Genomic DNA, 11,966 nt, shown 5'->3' with positions numbered 1-11,966 from the left:
TATCATTAATTAGATCACACTTTTTTTACAATATATTTTACTTATCTACAATTATTAAACTTCTATTTTCTAAGAAGCAGGCAAAACTTCAAGGAAGCTTATTTATAATAAAGGAATACGTAATATTTCTAATCCCTTTGATGTGATTTAAAATTTTAATTCCTGACTTTGAAATTGAACAGGATCCTGCTGGGTCCTCCAGGGTACAAAAGCCCCTCCATGTCTCCTGTTTCTTGTTTGCAGAAAAAGGCTTTAATCTCCTAGGCCCTCCCTGAGTTCCACAGAGTAGGGTCAAACAGTTACTAATTAGGGAAGTGAAAGAAAACAGAAACAAAGGAAAAGCACTAAAGCAAGAAAAGTAATGACAGTGGGAAAAAAAGAGACCTAGTTTTTCCTCAAGGGATACACCTAACAAATCTGATGCATATCTCCCTGTTGTTCTCTAGAAACTAAGATCCTCCTATCCAAATGGAAGAAGGTGACTATATGCTGACCACAAACACATAGACCCCTGACTGGTTGGAACCAGAAAGCTGATGGGTGAGATTCCTGAGAGGTCATGCTGTCACCTCACCACTAACCAATTAGAAGAAAGTTCACGAGTTGAAACCCTCATCCCAAATGTTGCCTTTAAAAACCCTTCCATGAAAGCCACTGGGGGGTTGGGTCTTGAACACAAACAGCTCTTTTTCCTTGCTTGTGTCAGTCGCTTGCTCAGTCATGTTCCACTCTTTGCGATCCCATGAACTGTAGCCTGCCAGGCTCCTCTGTCCACAGGATTTTTCAGGCAAGAGTACTGGAGTGGGTTGCCATATTCCTCCTCCAGGGGATCTTTCCCAACACAGGGATTAAACCCATGTCTCCTGTGTCTCCTGCATTGGAGGAGGATTCTTTACCTGCTGAGCCATCAGGGGAGCCCTTCTCCTTGTCCCATGATTCATGGGGTCGCAAAGAGTCAGACATGACTGAGCGACTGAACTCAACTGAACTGAACCGCAGCACGCCAGGCCTCCCTGTCCATCACCAACTCCCAGAGTTTACCCAAACTCATGTCCATCGAGTCGGTGATGCCATCCAGCCATCTCATCCTCTGTCGTCCCCTTTTCCTCCTGCCCACAATCCTTCCCAGCTTCAGGGTCTTTTCCAGTGAGTCAACTCTTCGCATGAGGTGGCCAAAGTATTGGAGTTTCAGCTTCAACATCAGTCCTTCCAATGAACACCCAGGACTGATCTCCTTTAGGATGGACTGGTTGGATCTCCTTGCAGTCCAAGGGGCTCTCAAGAGTCTTCTCCAACACCACAGTTCAAAAGCATCAATTCTTTAGCGCTCAGCTTTCTTCACTGTCCAACTCTCACATCCATACATGACCACTGGAAAAACCATAGCCTTGACTAGATGGACCTTTGTTGGCAAAGTAATGTCTCTGCTTTTCTCCTGGCTTGGGGCCCTGCAAATAAACACTGTACTTTCCTTTAGCACAACCTAGTGCCACTAGGTTGGCTTTGCTACAAGGCAGGCAAGTGGACCCAAATTCAGTTCAGTAACAACTTCTCAAAAAATAACTAGAGCTTTACTATTTCCTAGAAGAAAAAGAAAAAAGCCCTCAATCTGTCAAATTGGATAGACAGGTGAATCAGTTATATTTCTATTCTGAACTTACAGTTCTACTGGCCATACTCTACAATTAGATTATACCGGATGATAAGACATCTCTTCAGTTAGTTTCTGTGATATAGAGGGTTTTTCTTTTTTTTTATTTTATATGGAAGTACAGCCAATTAAGAATGTTGTGATAGTTTCAGGTGGACAGCAAAGGGACTCAGCCATATAGATATATGCATTCATTCTCACCCACTCCCTTCCCATCCAGGCTGCCACATAACATTGAGCAGAGTTCCCTGTAGGACAGTAGGTCCTGTTGGTTATCCATTTTAAATATAGCAGTGTATACATGTCCATCCCAAACTCTGTAACTATCCCCGTCCCCCATCCTTCCCCTGGGCAACTGTAAGTTTGAGTCTGTTTCTGTTAAATAAATAAGTTCATTTGTGTCATTTCTTTTTAGATTCCACATATAATAGATGTCATAGGACATAATAAGTAATACATATTTGGCCGTTGGTTCCTTGGCCAAAGTTCTAAACACTTGGAATTTCCTGAGCAGACAGCAATGTAAGCACCTTTTGTTATAATACTTGATCTCTTGTCCTCAGTTCCTTAAATCACTCCAGAGCCATCAAGGTGAAGATATCTTATTCATAACATGCCCCAATCTCCTATAGCTGGTTCTATGTTAATGAGGTGACTTTTGGAGAGCACCTAGGATGCTGCTGGTTGCCAGGGGAACCAATTCAAACAGAGAATTCGAACTTTCAGTCCCACTCTGTCCTAGGGGAGAGGAAAGAAGAAAGGGACTGGAGGTTGAATCAATCACCTATGGCTGACCAAAAGTTTAATCAACTGTGCCTATGTGATGAAGTCTCCACAAAAGTTTAAAAGGATGGGTCAGAGAACTCCTGGATCGGTGAACAGGTAGAGACTCGGGACAGTGGCACACTCGGAGAGGGCATGGAAAATTTGAGTCCTTTTCTGATACCTTGCCCTATGCATCTCTTTTATTTTGCAGTTCCTGAGTAATATTATTTTATAATAAAACAGTAATCTAGTACATAAAATGCTTCTCTTTGAGTTTTTTGGGCCACTTTAGCAAATTAACCAAATCCAAGGACGGCATATGGTGAGAAGCATAGGTGATAACCTAGACTTACAACTGGCTTCTGAAGTGGGAGTGGGAGTCTTGTAGGACTGACTCCTTAACCTATAACCCAAGGAATGGGTCCTAGGAACCTCTGATTTGTCATCAGAAGCACAGGTAACAACCTGGGCTCACAATTTTCTTCTGAACTATAGGGCGGTCTTGTGGGATTGAGTCCTTAACCTGTGGAATCTAATCCTGTCTCCAGATATATAATGTCAGAATCGAGTCAAATTGTAGGACACCCAAATGATCAGAGAATTGCTGATGTGGGGAATACCCTCCCACATACATACACCCCACACACAGGAATTAGTGACAGAATCTTCAGGTCTCCAAAATGAGAATTCTTCATTATTTGTCTAAAGGGTTTATAAACCCTTTTATAAGGAAAAAAACAAAAACATGTATCAACCACATAATTTTGAATACTAAATACACACTATGATACTCAAACACAAGACATAAATAGGCTTCCTCAGCTGTGGCTGATCTTTATATAACGGGCACAGCAATTAGGCTGGAGACTACTCAGATATTTTACCTATACGTGTGGTTTCCATGAAGGGATCTTTACTTAGAAGTCTAAGCATTAGCTACCCAGAAGATGCTGTTGCTCTGAAAAGGGCAGCTGTGGTTCTCCTAGCTTTTTGGCTTATTTGCTTAAGAGCAAGCATTGGGCTGCAGTTGTTATCATTCAGCAGAGAAAGCAGGAACATCATCAGTAGATTCAGGGAGGTAGGAGACAACAGAATGTGAGGCTTATGAGGAAAACAGATTATGAAGGAAAAAAGAAGCAAAATTATATAGTGAACTCTCTTAAAAGGAGTGCTATCAATGCAAAGATAGTGTCTATAGCTATAGCTATAGGAATTTCTTGTTTATGATCCTTTAATATTTGCTTACATCACATTTCTCACAAACATGTTAATAAAGTTAATATGTATGTACCTGTCTCTTCACAGGACTCTAAGAACCCAAAACCTCAGAATCTTGTATTTGGTGAAATTAGATAAGGGGCACTTCCAGTATGCATGCCAACTTATAAAAATAGAAAATAATATTAATTTACATAGGTTTTGGTTTAGCTTTTCAATAGATCTTAATACAGGGTAGTAAGTGATCTCTCATTGAAATGCTGTAAATTTTTTTTGTCTTTGCGTATCTTACTTTCTCTGCTGAAACAAACTGGGGGAAAAAAAACCAAAAGTAATAAAAATTTACTAAGAGAAAATGTGCCTCTCTGGATTAGTTTAGTCAAGGTAGAAAAAACTTACGTAATATTGCATGTTAATCAGAATTAATATAAATCAAGAATTATACATTTCAGTTGCACTTAAGCTAATTTGAATTATTCTGACCATGTCAGAAAAACTATGATTCAATGTTCTCAGGCAAAATCATGGTTTTGATGTTTACGAATTTGAGATGTCTATTTTTATCCAACAGAGCCAACTGTTTGATATTAAACCCATCCTAAAAAATACCTGTGTATAATGTCATTGATTTAAAATATGGTAAAATGAGATTAAAATGTTATTGAAACACTGAACAGCTTTTAACTATAAAACCTGTCCTTAAGGTACATCTAATATACATAAATAAGGTAATTAACATTAGTTAGTGGAAGAGTTATAGTTAACATTGTCAAGCATTTGAATTTTAGGTATCAGAATTGAAAATAGGGAAAAGACCCCATCATTTTGGGATGACACAGGTCTTTCAATTAGATTAAAGGTAATAATTATTCATACATTGATAGATAACTACATGTTTCAATAGCTAAATTAAGCTTAGAAACACAAACGTGGCACTGAAGTAAATGGACATGAAAAATTTTACTTGTATTGGGTTGGCCAAAAAGCTTGCTCAGGTTTTTCTTTTTGTATTTATTTTTAACCGGAGGACATCCAGGTTTTTCCACAAGATGTTACAGAAAAACCCAAACAAACTTTTTGGCCAATGCAATATCTTTCTCATTCTTTTCTTCTCAACCTTCTTCACCTCAGTAAATGGTAACTCTTCTAGTAGTTTAGGACAAAAACTATGTATTGATAACTGATGCTGTTCCTACTCTCTTCCAAACCTTGAGTAAATTCTGTTAGATCTGTCTTTGGAATATATCCAGAATATTCTCATCAGGTTTAACCTGGGTCTCCTGCATTGCAGGCAGACTTGTCTGAGCCACATGGAACCTGGCTTCTTTGCTATCAGCTGTCATTTCCAGCTTTGGACTATTACAATAGTATTTAATCCTAAAGTGTTCATTACTTCAATTGTTCGTCCATCCACCTATACAACAACTACTAATAAACAATCACTTAAATCAGACAGTATTTTAGGTACTTAAGTACACAGAATTGTCTCTTTGACCTTTCAAAAAGGAATGCCTCTTACCCATCCTAGATTTATTATGATACATTGTTTCAGGACATAACAATCAGGGACTAAACAGTCAATAATGAGAAAATCAGTGACTCAGTAAGGAATCATTTTCTAAATCAAGATTCCAGTGCTTTGCTTCTAAACTGGAAAACCTAATTGATGTCATTAAAAATATTACGATAAACCACTGTAAGTAATGATTTTTGGCATACAACATTGAAGGAATAAAAATTATTAAAGGACATTACTGCATAACATTTTTTAAATCCTCTCAAATAAACAAGACATTTTGGCCTTTACATCTCTTAAGTTGAAGAAGAGAAAAAGAATTATGTTGAACCCCATGAGATTACAGCATTAAATAACACTCATCCATGAAAACTTTACCTAGATGATTAAAAAATCCAATCTCTTAAGAAATGTATTTCAATAAAGCATTATTTTTATAATACTCAAAATTGTGACATTTATACTTTGAGCAGATGTATGCTAATAACTTAAAGCTCAACATTCAGAAAACTAAGATCATGGCATTCGGTCCCATCACTTCATGGCAAATAGATGGGGAAACAGTGGAAACAGTGGCTGACTTTATTTTGGGGGCTCCAAATTCACTGCAGATGGTGATTGCAGCCATGAAATTAAAAGACGCTTACTGTTTGGAAGGAAAGTTATGACCAACCTAGACAGCATATTAAAAAGCAGAGACATTACTTTGTCAACAAAGGTCCATCTAGTCAAGGCTATGGTTTTTCCAGTAGTCATGTATGGATGTGAGAGTTGGATGGTGAAGAAAGCTGAGCGCTGAAGAATTGATGGTTTTGAACTGTGGTGTTGGAGAAGACTCTTGAGAGCCCCTTGGACTGCAAGGAGATCCAACCAGTCCACATTAAAGGAGATCAGAAGGACTGATGTTGAAGCTGAAACTCCAATACTTTGGCCACCTCATGCAAAGAGCTGACTCATTTGAAAAGACCCTGATGCTGGGAAAGATTGAGGGCAGGAGGAGAGGGGACAAAAGAGGATGAGATGGTTGGATGGCATCACTAACTCAATGGACATGGGTTTGGGTAGACTCTGGCAGTTGGTGATGGACAGGGAGGTCTGGCATGCTATGGTTCATGGGGTCGCAAAGAGTTGGACATGACAGAGTCAGACATGACTGAGTGACTGAACTGAACTGAACTGATACTAATAACAGCTGTAATGATACAAAGTTTCCTTGAATTGACAATGTTCATAACATTATAAGATATGCAATAAGTGTAAACACACACACTTTTTATGCTGCAGAAAAGAATGCTAGACAATAAAACTTTCATATCTGAAACCTTACTACCTAACAGCAGAATTTTGTAGGTCAGAATTTCTCAATAGCACATCACTATTGACATTTTGGGTTGGTTAATTCTTTGTTGTTGGGAATTGCCTTGTACAGTGTAGGATGTTTTGAAATATTCCTGGCCTCTTCCCACTAGATGCCAGTCCCTACTCCTTGGTTATGATACCAAAAATATTCCCAGAGATTGTCCAATGTGCCCTCTCCCCATCAAGAGGCAATATTCCTTAATTGAGTACCACTGCTGCAGGGGACCCATTGATGGATCACAGCCTTGTCATGGTGAAGGAGCTTGAGTAACTCAATGAAGCTATGAGCCATTGCGCAGGGCCACCCAAAATAGATGGGTCATAGTGAAGAGTTCTGACAAAACATGGTCACTAGGGGAGGGAACTGCAACCCACTCCAGTATTCTTGCCATGAGAACCCCATGAACAGTATGAAAAGGCAAAAAGATATGAAACTGAAAAATGAGTCCCCAGGTCAGAAGGTTTACAATATGCTATTGGGGAAGAGTGGAGGGCAATTACTAATAGCTCCAGAAAGCATGAAGAGGTTGGGCCAAAGCAGAAATGATACTCAGTTGTGGATGTGTCTGGTTAAAGGCCGATGCTATAAAGAACAATATTGCGTAGGAACCTGGAATGTTAGGTACTCAATGGACATAATTTGAGCAAAGTGCAAGATAGTGGGTTTCCCTTGTGGCTCAGCTGGTAAAGAATCTGCCTGCAATGTGGGAGACCTGGGTTCGATCCTTGGGTTGGGACGATCCCCTGAAGAAGGGAAGGCTACCCACTCCAGTATTCTGGCCTGGAGAACTCCATGGACTGTATAGTCCATGGGGTTGCAAAGAGTCAGACACGACAGAGAAACTTTTGACTTTCACTTCCAGGAGACAGTGGAAGATAGAGGAACCTGGTGTGCTGCAGTCCACGAGGTCGCAGAGTCAGCCACAACTTAATGACTGAAAAACTACAACAAAAGCCATAGGGGATATAATAATGATGTAATGTAAAACTTTAATTATCTAAGAGCAAGTTCATTTTTAAAAAATGTATGATGGGTATTCCATTCTATTGTTTTCCTCTATTTCTTTACATTGATCACTGAGGAAGGCTTTCTTATCTCTTCCTGCTGTTCTTTGGAACTCCACATTCAAATGGGTGTATCTTTCCTTTTCTCCTTTGCCTTAAGCTTCTCTTCAAAACAACAGAAAATAGAATGGGAAAGACTAGAGATCTCTTCAAGAAAATGAGAGATACCAAGGGAACATTTCATGCAAAGATGGGAACCATAAATGACAGAAATGGTATGGACCTAACAGAAGCAGAATATATTAAGAAGAGGGGGCAAGAACACAGAAGAACTGTACAAAAAAGATCTTCATGACCCAGACAACTACAATGGTATGATCACTCACCTAGAGCCAGATGTCCTGGAATGTGAAGTCAAATGGGCCTTAGGAAGCATCACTACGAACAAAGCTAGTGGAAGTGATGGGAATCCGGTTGAGCTGTTTCAAATCCTAAAAGATGATGCTGTGAAAGTGCTGCACTCAATATCCCAACAAATTTGTACAACTCAGCAGTGACCACAGGACTGGAAAAGATCAGTTTTCATTCCAAACACAAAGAAGGGCAATGCCAAAGAATGTTCAAACTACCACACAATTGCACTCATCTCACACGCTAGGAAAGTAATGCTCAAAATTCTCCAAGCCAGGCTTCAGTAGTACGTGAACTATGATCTTCCAGATGTTCAAGCTGGATTTAGAAAAGGCAGAGAAACCAGAGATCAAATTGCCAACATCAGCTGGATCATCGAAAAAGCAAGAGAGTTCCAGAAAAAACATCTACTTCTGCTTTATTGATTATGCCAAAGCCTTTGACCATGTAGATTACAACAAATTGTGGAAAATTCTTTAAGAGATTGGAATACCAGACCACTTTACCCGCCTCCTGAGAAATCTGTATTCAGGTCAAGAAGCAACAGTTGGAACTGGACGTGGAACAACAGACTGGTTCCAAATTAGGAAAAGAGTAGGTCAAGGCTGTATATTGTTACCATGCTTATTTAATTTATATGCAGAGTACATCATGCGAGATTCCAGGCTGGATGAAGCACAAGCTAGAATCAAGATTTCTGGGAGAAATATCAATAACCTCAGATATGCAGATGACACTACCCTTATGGCAGAAAGTAAAGAAGAACTAAAGAGCCTCTTGATGAAAGTGAAAGAGGAGAGTGAAAAAGTAGGCTAAAAATTCAACATTTAAATAATGAAGATTATGGCATCTGCTCTCATCATCTCATGGCAAATAGATGGGGAAACACTAGCAACAGTGAGAGCCTTTTATTTTTTTGGACTCCAAAATTACTGTAGATGGTGACTGCAGCCATGAAATTAAAAGATGCTTGCTCCTTGAAAAAGCTATGATCAAACTGGACAGTAATATTAAAAAGCAGACACATTACTTTGCCAACAAATGTCCATCTAGTCAAAGCTATGGTTTTTCCAGTAGTTGTGTATGGATGTGAGAGTTGTACTGTACAGAAAGCTGAGTGCCGAAGCATTGATGCTTTTGAACTGTGGTGTTGGAAAAGACTCTTGAGAGTCCCTTGGACAGCAAGGAGATCAAACCAGTAAATGTTCAAGGAAATCAGTCCTGAATATTCTTTGGAAGGACTGATGTTGAAGCTGAAACTCCAACACTCTGGACACCTGATGCAAAGAACTGATTCATCTGAAAAGACCCTGATGCTCGGAAAGATTGAAGGCAGCGGAAGAGGACGACAGAGGATGAGATTGTTGGATGGCATCACCAATTCGATGGACATGAGTTTGAGTAAGCTTCAGGAGTTGGTGATAGACAGAGAAGCCTGGTGCACTGCTGTCCATGGGACTGTAAAGAGTTGGACACGACTGAGCAACTGAACTGAACTGAACATGGGTATCAAAATACTATGATGTTTAAACCCACTGCATACATTTAATAGAGTGAGGTATTGTAAAATTACATTTATAGTGTACTGGAAATTACATTCCTTTTTACTACTTAAACTTATGGGGTAGAACTTTGGAGGTTAGCTCACAATTCATTAGCCAAAAACATTCAGTTTAGGCTAGGTGGGTAATGTACATTCAGTTCAGTCGCTCAGTTGTGTCTGACTCTGTGACCCCACAGGCTGTGGTATGCCAGGCTTCCCTGTCCATCACATTAACATTCATTTACTGATTTTTTCCCAAACCTTAACATGGAACTTCAGAACACTCGGAGTTTATCTCATATAGCTCTATAAAAAAAGCCTTTTTTCTTCCCCCTTGAGAAATGTATTAAGTTCTAGAAGACTTTCTTTCTTTGTAAAACTCTAGAAAACGTAACTGAAAAGAGTATCAGGGTTTTTAAACAAATGCAAAATATTTAATACAAAGCAAGTATTTTTCAAAATTCAACATATACAGCCTAGGAACAATTTTTTACTTCCACTCTACAAATGATGCCTACACAATTTCCAAAGACATGTAGGCTGAGAATGGTCTAAGAACTCCAAAGATCTTTTCTATACATAGAAGCAGTGTTTCCTTAATCCTGTTAGTAATCCCCTACATAGTCTTGGGTGCCTGCTCAGTCGCTTCAGTCATGTCTGACTCTCTGCGACCCTGTGGACTGTACTGCACTAGGCTCCTCTGTCCATGGGCTTCTCCATGCAAGAATACTGGCGTGGGTTTCCATGCCCTCCTCCAGGAATAGTCTTGCATTATACCTCAATTCTCTCTGCCTAATCACTGGCAAAAATTCCAATGGAATCATTCATTCTAAATAAAAATATAAAAATGTAGGTAGTGCTTTTATTGTTTTAAAGCAATTCCATATAAATCATCTAGTATTAATTGAACGTATCTAAACGACAGGAAGAAAGGATGTTAGGGATAAGAATTTTGCAGTTTAGTAGTAACTTACCTAGTTTACAAATCAGCAGAGCCAGCAGCAGAGCTGACATCTCCAGACAAATCACACCAATCACACCAAACTCTCAATGAACTCCTCACTGGAGATATTGTTCATAATTCTACATTTTATGAAGTTATGGGATACTTTGAAAGTAAGTTAAATCAAGTTACTGCCAAAGGCTTCAAAAAATCCTTAGCTTTATCAAACTTCTTCAGCAGTCACTTTGTACAAACTGGAAGAACTAAAATCGCCCAATTTGTCTGTAGCCAATGTAACATCATTTAAAAGTCACTTCTATGCTGAATGTATCTATTAATTGCACAAGTATGTTTTTTCTCCCTCGAAGTTTGAATTCTTATATCACGAAGGTCAAAACACTGACTTCAACAGTACTTCTAGAGTTTAGCTCTTCCTTTTACAAGTAAACAATGTTGAGAACACCACACAGAAACCAGTAGAGACTTTTCTCATTAAGCCCTTCTACAGTTGATTTCTACATGCCAGTGAATGGGTCTCCTAAACATCATTGTCCAATCTCCATCATTAACTCGGTTAAAACTCAGATATTTTAACATGAGGAATCACTTGTCCGTCAGAAAAACTACTCATTTTAATTACTTTAGCGCTAAAAGTGAAAAGCATTATAAGTGCATATTTCAGCTACTGTAGTCTGGGTTCCCTTAAACTTCTACCAAAATAAGGCGCTGGAGCTACAGATTCCCGAGTTATTTTTGCAGTCGTGGAGTGAAGCTGAGCCAAGGTGCAGGTGTGGAGCACCAGGCAGCCCGGGTCCCCATGGCTACTGTCACAGCAACGCGTCGCGGCTCTTGGGGCAGGCCCGAGTCCGAGAGGGGAAGTGAGGGCCCGCCCGCGCCTCAAGGACCCTCAGGGGAGGCCCTGGGACAGACTCCCCGGAGTTGAAGAAAACGCCTTCAGTTGAAGGAAACCGGCTGGGAAAGCTGCTGGGGAGCAAACTAGCTGCTAGTCCCTGCTCCTTCGCAGTGGCTGGGGCAGATTTCCCGGCGACGCCAGGCCGCGTCTGTCCTCTCTTCATCCTACTTTGCCTTTCTTTATCACGATGCCTCGCAGACTTCTCTTCTCTGGTGCCCACTCAGCTTTCATTTAAGATGCCTTCACAGACGTGACAGATGCCGAAGGTGAAGCCCCTGAACAGTCCCGCCACAACTCACGCCGTCTCCCACGTTTTCTTCGCAGGCCGGCCCCCGGAGTGAGCGGCGCTCGGGACCGGGGGGAGGCGAGCTCCGGCTGCGGCCTCGCCTCGCCCCGCCCCCGGGCGCGCGCCCCCACCCGTATTAGGTCCGGAGAGCAGGCCGCCCCGCTTATTCGGCCTCCACCCGCTGCGCGCCGAGCGGAGGGCAGGGGCTTGCAATAGGCTTCTGCGGCTCCTTTATTTTTTCCCCCTTAGGTGGCTGTTTCCACAGTGGCAAAAAACAAGTCCCAATAAAAAGCAACAATCAGAAAAGAGTAACTGTTAGTAAAAGTATTAAATAATTTCACTACAGGAGCTCGCGA

The sequence above is a fragment of the Giraffa tippelskirchi genome, chromosome 2 (assembly GCF_054371585.1).
Source record: "Giraffa tippelskirchi isolate mGirTip1 chromosome 2, T2T-mGirTip1v1.2.pri, whole genome shotgun sequence".
NCBI lineage: Eukaryota > Metazoa > Chordata > Mammalia > Artiodactyla > Giraffidae > Giraffa > Giraffa tippelskirchi.
The sequence above is the reverse complement of the archived record's forward strand: the minus strand, read 5'-3'. Positions refer to the sequence as shown.